This window comes from Triticum dicoccoides, chromosome 2B (genome assembly GCF_002162155.2).
Source record: "Triticum dicoccoides isolate Atlit2015 ecotype Zavitan chromosome 2B, WEW_v2.0, whole genome shotgun sequence".
Classification (NCBI taxonomy): Eukaryota; Viridiplantae; Streptophyta; class Magnoliopsida; order Poales; family Poaceae; genus Triticum; species Triticum dicoccoides.
The window spans coordinates 291552868-291562271 of record NC_041383.1 but is presented as its reverse complement, the minus strand read 5'-3'; positions in this window follow the sequence as shown (position 1 = coordinate 291562271).

The following is a 9404-nucleotide window of genomic DNA, read 5'->3' as shown; positions in this document are numbered from 1 at the left end:
CTCCGCCGCCACGCGCCGCCCCGGGTCGCCGGATCCGGCCCCCGGCGACCACCTCCTCCACGCCGGCGAGCTACCCCGGCGCCCCTCCACCTCTCTCCGGCCGCCGCGCCATCGCCGGCATCTTCTGTGGCCGCGAGATCGGATCGGGAGCGGGTAGCTACAGTAAACCCTAGCGCCCCCCCCCCCATTGACTTTCTCCCTCTCCCATTATATTTTTTCTTGCTACTTTGACTGCTTGTTTCTCCGCAACCGTAGCTCCGTTTTGGGCATATGATATACCAAAATCTTCGACTGGACATGTACATCATTCCATTCCATTGTATCATTTGCATTTGAGGTCATCTTGATACCCAAAATGCTGTTAGAAGGAGGCTTCGTGAGTTAAATTGCAGATCCGTTAGTTCATCATGCACTTTTGTCATTTTTGCTATGTTTAATTCGTGCATGATATGCCTGTGCCCCTTTGGGATGTATTGTGAAGCATTTTGTCTTCTTTCCAGAGGTGCCGCCCGTGTATTTTTAGGATGTGTGTGTTGTCTTGTGCAAGCTTGCGAAGTAGGGTACCTGAGAATGCAGATTTCAGGGACTTAGTGATTTTCACTGTCTGGGATATTTTTAGTTCATGATGCTATATGTCCATCTTGTTTCCTAGCGATCTGTGCCTCTTTTGAGGATGATTAGTAAGGGAGTTTTGATATTTAAGTTATGCTCTATCCATCCATATCTTTGTTGGCATATGTAGAGTGCTCTAGGTTGACTCAATCGAGCTCAACTTTTGCTTCGTTGTTAATCTGGGCAGATCGTCAACTTGTTTGCGGTTTTGCCGATGCTACCGTTAGTGTTCCATGCATGCTATGCCTTCGTTCTTGCCATGTGTAGCTAGCACTTTGTGCCTTCTTGATGGTTATATGCTTTCCTTGCCATTAATTGCACCGTAGTGAGTGCATCGAGCTCGTTTGCATGCCTTCGTGAGTTAAATTTCAGCATGTCTCAGTTTTCACTAAGTCTGAAAACTGATTGTGTTCGAGCGATGTTCGTGAGCTCGGTAGAGTATTTTGTGAACCCTTTTGGCCCCAGGTCACTTTGGGTGTTTTATTAAGCTTGTTTAGTAGCTCCATGCCATGTTCTTACTTGTCATGTTCAGGTTTTCTATCATGTTGTTTTGCTGCTCCGAAGAGAGCATCGTGATCTGAAATTTCAGACTAGTGTTAATTTCACTAAGTCTGAAATCTGTTTTGCATTTGCGTTTTAGCCATGCTTGTTTGAACCTCTTAATGGATGAATTTGCCTATGTCTCAGTGCTAGTGTTTTGTCAACCATCTTGTGTACTTCACTGCCATATATTTTGTTTTCATGTTTGGTGGCTGTAGCATGTTCATTTCGTTGCATTTAGATGCCTACTTGCTGTAATCGCAGACCGGTGTCATATCTTAAAACGCTTGCCATTTCTAAACCGTAACTCCGATTCCAATGATCTTTATATCATTTTCAAGCGATTTCATCCCCTCTATCCAGTGGCACACTTGGTTTTCCAAGTTGACGCCAGGTTCATGCATTTCCTGTCATATCTTGCATTTTGCATCCCGCATCGCATCCCGCATAGCATATCGTCATTTCATCATATTGCTTGGTCTTGCCCGTGGTTGATTGTATCCTTGTTGCTTGTTTGTCTTGTTGGGTAGAGCCGGGAGACGAGTTCGCTACCGAGGAGCCCGTTGAGTTCGCTTGTGAGGATCCAGTCAACTCTGACAACTGTGCAGGCAAGATGATCATACCCTCGAAATCACTACTATCTTTGCTATGCTAGTTTGCTCGCTCTTTTGCTTTGCCAATGCTATGATGCCTACCTTTTGCTTGTCAGCCTCCCAATTGCCATGTTGAACCTCTAACCCACCTTGTCCTAGCAAACCGTTGATTGGCTATGTTACCGCCTTGCTCAGCCCTTCTTATAGCGTTGTTAGTTGCAGGTGAAGATTGGAGCCGTTCCTTGTTGGAACATTTATTTACTTGTCGGGATATCATTATATTGCTATGTTATCTTAATGCATCTATATACTTGGTAAAGGGTGGAAGGCTCGGCCTCTCGCCTAGTGTTTTGTTCCACTCTTGCCGCCCTAGTTTCCGTCATATCGGTGTTATGTTCCCGGATTGTTGCGTCCCTTACACGGTTGGGCTATAATGGGAACCCCTTGATAGTTCGTCTTGATTAAAGCTTTTCCAGCAATGCCCAACATTGGTTTTACCATTTGCCACCTAGCCTCTTTTCCCTTGGGTTTCCGGAGCCCGAGGGTCATCGTATTTTAGCCCCCCTTGGGCCAGTGCTCCCTCTGAGTGTTGGTCCGGACTGAGCTGCCTGCGGGGCCACCTCGGGGAAACTTGAGGGTTGGTTTTACTCGTAGCTAGTCTCATCTGAGTGTGCCCTGAGAAAGAGATATGTGCAGCTCCTATCGGGATTTTGTCGGCACATTCGGGCGGTGTTGCTGGACTTGTTTTAACCTGTCGAAATGTCTTGTTGTACCGGGTTACCGAGTCTGATCGGTGTGTCCCGGGTGGAGGTCTATTCCTTCGTTGACCGTGAGAGCTTGTCATGGGCTAAGTTGGGACTCCCCTGCAGGGATTGATCTTTCGAAAGCCGTGCCCGCGGTTATGGGCGGATGGGAATTTGTTAATGTCCGGTTGTAGATTACTTGAATTAAACTTAATTAAAATGAATCAACCGTGTGTGTTACCGTGATGGCCCCTTCTCGGCGGAGTCCGGGAAGTGGACACGGTGTTGGAGTTATGCTTGCGCAGGATGTTCCTTTAGTTTCTCGCTCGTGCTTCGCCTTCTCTTCTCGCTCTCTTTTGCGTATAAGTTAGCCACCACATATGCTAGTCGCTTGCTGCAGCCCCACACATTTTTGCCTTATCCATTCCTATGAGCTTAAATAGTTTTGATCGCGTGGGTGTGAGATTGCTGAGTCCCTGTGGCTCACAGATACTACAACTCCAGATGCAGGTCCAGGTGATTCCGCTCCAGGTGACGAGTACGAGCTCAAGTGGGAGTTCGACGAGGACTCTCAGCGTTACTACGTGTCTTTTCCGGATGATCAGTAGTGGTGCCTAGTTGGGGTTATCGATTCAGGACCTTGTCGCATGTTGGGTTCTTTTCTATTTTGGCGCCGTAGTCGGGCCATGAGTGTTTGTTTGATGGATGTTATTTATGTACTCTGATGTGACGTGGCGAGTGTAAGCCAACTATGTTATCTTCCCCTTTTATTATATATTACATGGGATGTTGTAATGATTGCCTGACTTGCGACATTGCTTTCAATGCGGTTATGCCTCTAAGTCGTGCCTCGACACGTGGGAGCTATAGCCGCATCGAGGGCGTTATAAGTTGGTAATCAGAGCCATCCCCGACCTTAGGAGCCCCATTGCTTGATCGTTTTAGCAGCCGAGTTGTGTCTAGAAAAATGTTTTGAGTCCTTAGGAATTATATATCGGAGAGCTTAGGAATTCTTTTTACTTCCCAGTCTCATCATCGCTCTGTTAAGGCATCCTGGCGTAGAGTTTTGACTCTTCTCTTCTCAAATTTCACTAAATTTTTTTTTTAGGATCACGCGAGTATCTTGGTTTTGTTCCGATGGTTTTGTGACGAGAACATTGTTCTTGGTGCCTCCTGTCTTTAGGGGTTGTGGCAGTGTCCCGGGGAGTTGAGCTCCGAGGTGTTGTCGTCACAATTTCATCGTTGCAATTCTGGTATACTTGAGATATGTTCGCCGACATCGAAAATCTCTTTTATGCAGTTCGTTGGTGAGATAACCTCGACGCCACCCAGTACTGGGGCGGGAGTTCGGGAGTATCGCCATAACTTGTATAACGGATGCTTTTCGAAGGTTGAGGTGGATGGTTTCCGAAGTTTTCCTGGTTATGTGTTGAAGGATGGATACAGCTGGATGTAGGATTTGCTAGTTTGGGTGAGATATTGTGCTTCCCCTGTATCCCCAACACCTGATTGCATAACCGGAAAGGTTCGGGAGTTTCATAGGTGGGAATTCTAGTAGCTCTAGTTCTTATTCCACGGATATTGGTTTGAGATTGGGATTTCTTACCGATTATTCGTTCTTGATCCGTACCTTGTTGATTTATTTCTCTTCCTTAATTCTTCGTGGCTTCTCAATTTATGGATATGTGATCATTTGAAGAGGAATGCATTCGTTCATTTTGTTCGGATGTGAAGACTATATGTTGCAATTTTCATTCCGTTGGATTCAGCTTCTATATTGTTGTCTATCTATGTGCTAATGGTGGTCAACCTCTTCAGGATGGCTCCTCCAACGCGCACGACTCCGAATCCTAATCCGCCTCCACCTCCGCCTCCTCCGGAAGCATGGCAAGCTGTGATGGCTGCTACTAATGCAAACACACAGTTGATCATGAAAATCCTTCAAGAGCGCAATCAAGGCAGTCAAGGGAATCAAGGCCATAATCAGCACCACTTTGCTACTCTGAACCAGTTCCTTGCTAATGGCCCAAAGACGTTCAGCGGTTGTGTTGAGGCTACCGATGCTGACGATTGGCTAGTGGATCTGGGCAAGCATTTTGAATGTAGCAACGTCAGGCCTGAAGATTTCGTCAAGTTCGCTTCTTTCCGGCTCAAAGATCAGGCTGCAGAATGGTTCCAGCAGTACAAGGATTCCAGAGGTGGACGTCTGATCACTTGGGACGATTTCCGTCAAGATTTCCGCGCTCATCACATCCCTCAAAGTGTGGTTGAGAGTAAGCGTCAGGAATTCCGCAATCTGAAGCAAGGCTCTTTGTCTGTCTATGACTACAACAAGTTGTTCCAGAAGCTCGCCCGTTTTGCCAAGCAGGATGTTCCTGACGAGAAGAGCATGATCTATCAGTTCAGGGGTGGTCTTCGTGAGGAAATTCAGCTCGCTCTTGTCCTCTTTGAGCCGTTGAGATACGATGAGTTCTACAACATGGCACTGAAGCAAGAGGCTGCTCAGATAAGGTGTGATGCTTCCAGGAAGCGTGCCAGAGATGTTACTCCTTCTTCCTCTACTCAAGTGGTCAAGCAGCAGAAGTATTGGCTTCCTCCTCCTCCGTTTCGTCAGCCGTATCAACAGAAGAGCAAAGGTGGCAGTGGGTTCTCCCACCCACCCAACCCAATCTTTCAGAACAAGGCTTCGTCTCAAGCGCCAAGACCGAGTGCTCCGTATCACCGTCCGCTTTCAGAGGTCACGTGCAACAAGTGCCAACAGAAGGGTCACTATGCCAACAAGTGTACAAACCAGAGGCGTCTTCCTCCTCCTCCTCCTGTCAGATCGGCAAGTACAGCGGTGGTCAAGCACAATCCCAAGCACGCCAAGGTCAATATGGTGAATGCAGCTCAGGCTGAGGATTCTTCAGATGTGATCATGGGTAACCTTCCTGTTAATAATATTCCTGCAAAAGTTCTTTTTGACTCTGGTGCATCGCATTCCTTCATGTCATTTCCATTTGCATCGGAGAACAATTTTAGCACTAGGGCATTACCTAGAGCTATGCAAGTCGTCTCTCCAGCTAAGCGACTAAGTTCCAGTATGGAGGTGCCGGATATTTCAATCTTGATGGGTGATTTCAAGTTTCTTGCTTCTCCTATGGTTCTTGGCAACTCGGATATCGATCTTATTCTCGGGATGGACTGGCTCTCTAAGCATAAAGCTCAGCTTGATTGTGCAGCCAGGCAGATTCAACTGACTCATTCGTCTGAGGATGTCATTGTCTTTGCCGCTCGGGATAATTCCATCCGGTTGTTTTCTCTCAATGAGAAGGGTGAATTGGATGCTATTTCGCAGATTCCGGTTGTTTGTGAGTATCAAGACGTCTTTCCAGAAGAACTTCCAGGGATGCCTCCGCACCGGCCAGTTGAATTTGTTATTGAACTTGAGCCCGGTACGGAACCTGTGTGCAAACGTCCCTACAAGCTCGGCCCTGAAGAGTTGAAGGAGTTGAAGAAACAACTCGATGAGCAAGAAATATTGGGTCTCATTCGGCCTAGTACTTCTCCGTGGGGTTGTGGTGTTCTTTTTGTGAAGAAGAAGGATGGATCGAGTCGACTTTGTGTTGATTACCGTCCAGTAAACAAGAAGACCATCAAGAACAAATACCCACTTCCCAACATCAATGAGCTATTCGAACAACTCAAAGGTACTCAAGTATTCTCCAAGCTTGATCTCCGTATGGGTTATCATCAGATTCGTATTCGTGAGCAAGATATTCCCAAGACGGCGTTCAGAACAAGCTTTGGTTCATATGAATACACCGTCATGTCTTTTGGCCTCGCCAACGCTCCTCCGATGTTCTCTCGCATGATGAACTTCATCTTCAACCCCTACACCAATGAGTTTGTTTTGGTCTATCTCGACGACATTCTGGTTTTCTCGAAGAACAAGGAAGATCATGCCAAGCACTTGCGTTTGGTTCTTGACAAGCTCAGAGAACATAAGTTCTACGCCAAGTTCTCCAAGTGTGAATTTTGGCTCGATGAGGTTCTTTATCTTGGTCATATCATCTCTGCCAAGGGCATTTCCGTGAATCCTGAGAAGGTGTCCGCAATTGTGAATTGGGAACCTCCTCAGAACGTGAAGCAACTCCGCAGTTTTTTCGGTCTCGCAAGCTATTGCAGAAGATTCGTTGAAAACTTTTCTAAGATCGCCAAGCCTCTCTCAAATCTTCTTCAGAAGCACGTCAAGTACGTTTGGTCTCCGGAGTGTGATATTGCTTTCAACACTTTGAAAGAGAAATTGATCACTGCTCCAGTTCTGACTCCGCCTGATGAAACCAAGCCGTACGAGGTCTTTTGTGATGCCTCTCTCCAAGGTCTCGGTGCTGTACTGATGCAAGAGAAGAAAGTTGTTGCTTATACCTCTCGTCAGTTGAAACCTAATGAGAAGAACTACCCCACTCATGATCTCGAGTTGGCGGCAGTTGTGCACGCTTTGTTGACTTGGAGACATCTTCTATTGGGAAGGAAAGTGGATATTTTCACTGATCACAAGAGTCTCAAGTACATCTTCACTCAGCCTAATCTCAACCTCAGGCAGACTCGATGGGTCGAGATGATTCAAGAGTACAATCCGAGTATCGAGTATACTCCAGGCAAGGCTAATGTGATTGCTGACGCTTTGAGCAGAAAAGCATATTGCAACAGTCTGATTCTCAAGCCTTATCAACCCGAGCTTTGTGAAGCTTTCCGCAAACTTAATCTGCAAGTTGTTCCTCAAGGTTTCCTCGCCAACCTTCAAGTCTCTCCTACCTTAGAAGACCAGATTCGCCAAGCCCAACTTCTTGATGCTATGGTGAAAAAGGTGAAGATTGGTATTGCAAAGAGTCAGTCCAAGTACAAGTGCTTCCGACTTGATGACAAGGACACTCTCTTCTTCGAGGATCAAATTGTTGTTCCCAAAGGTGAACTCCGTAAGGTGATCATGAACGAGGCTCACAACTCTCTCCTCTCCATCCACCCTGGTAGTACGAAGATGTATCAGGATCTCAAGCAAGCTTATTGGTGGACTCGAATGAAGCGCGAGATCGCTCAATTCGTGAACGAATGTGATGTCTGCAGAAGAGTGAAGGCAGAACACCAAAGGCCAGCTGGTCTCCTCCAACCTCTTGCCATTCCAGAATGGAAGTTTGACCACATTGAAATGGACTTCGTGACTGGGTTTCCAAAGTCCAAGCGTGGCAATGATGCTATATTTGTTGTCATCGACAAGCTCACCAAAGTGGCTCATTTTCTGCCTATCAAAGAGTCAATCACTGCAGCTCAATTGGCGGAACTCTATACCTCTCGCATTGTCTCTCTGCACGGTATTCCTCAAGTGATATCTTCAGACCGTGGCAGCATCTTTACCTCCAAGTTTTGGGATTCTTTTCAGAAAGCCATGGGCACCAACATCCGCTTCAGCACAGCTTTCCATCCTCAAACGAGCGGTCAAGTCGAGCGTGTCAACCAAATTCTTGAAGATATGCTCAGGGCTTGTGTGATCTCCTTCGGCATGAAGTGGGAGGATTGTCTTCCTTATGCTGAATTCTCGTACAACAACAGCTTTCAAGCAAGTTCGGGCAAGGCCCCCTTTGAAATTCTGTATGGCAGGAAGTGCCGTACCCCTCTCAACTGGTCTAAAACCGGTGAACGTCAGCTGCTGGGTAATGACTTAATCACAGAAGCAGAAGAAATGTGCAAAGTCATTCGTGATAACCTCAAAGCAGCCCAGTCCCGCCAGAAGAGCTACTATGATAGTAAGCACCGTGATCTGGCTTTCGAGATCGGAGATCATGTTTACCTCCGCGTCTCTCCTATGAAAGGTACTCGTCGCTTCGGTATCAAAGGGAAGCTTGCCCCTAGATACGTGGGACCTTTCAGGATTGTCAGCAAGAGAGGCGACCTCGCCTATCAACTTGAGCTTCCTTCAAACTTTGCAAATGTTCATGATGTGTTCCATGTCTCTCAGCTTCGAAAGTGCTTCAAGACTCCTGACCGCACCGTCAACTTCGAGGACATTGAGCTCCAAGAAGATCTCTCTTATCGTGAGCACCCAGTTGCTATTCTTGAAGAGACTGAACGCAAGACTCGCAACAAGTCAATCAAATTTCTCAAAGTCAGGTGGTCACACCATTCCGACCGTGAAGCTACCTGGGAACGCGAGGATCACCTCCGTTCTGAGTACCCGGAGTTCTTTCAGTCCTAGATCTCGGGACGAGATCTTTTCGTAGTGGTGGAGTGTTGTAACGCCCCAGATATACTTTCCATATTTGTACTCCAACTCTTGCCGTCTCCGGCGCTAAGTTATATTTATTTCTCGGGTTGGGTCTTTGTCTCCGTGTGTTGTTTTTCTTTTTCGTGCATCTCTTATCATGTCATCACGTGCATTGCATTTGCATACACGTTCATCTCATGCATTCGAGCATTTTCCCCGTTGTCCGTTTTGCATTCCGGCGCTTCGTTCTCCTCCGGTGGTCATTTCTAGTCTTCTTTCGTGTGTGGGGTTTAAACATTTCCGGATTGGTCCGAGACTTGCCAAGCGGCGTTGGTTTACTACCGGTAGACCGCTTGTAAAGTTTCGTATCATTTGGACTTCGTTTGATACTCCAACGGTTAACCGAGGGACCGAAAAGGTCTCGTGTGTGTTGCAGCCCAACACCCCCCCAAATTTGGCCCAAAACCCACCAAACTCTGCTCCTTGTCCTAGAGCGTTCGATCATGATCGTGTGGGAGAAAACCGCACCTCATTTGGACTCTCCTAGCTCCCTCTATGCCTATTTATACCCCCTCCATTCGGATCTCTTCTTCCCCCGTCCGAAACCCTAGTTAAAAAAAAAACAGATCCCTCTTCCCCGCGCCGGGCCGGACGTGTCCGCCCGCGCCGGACGTT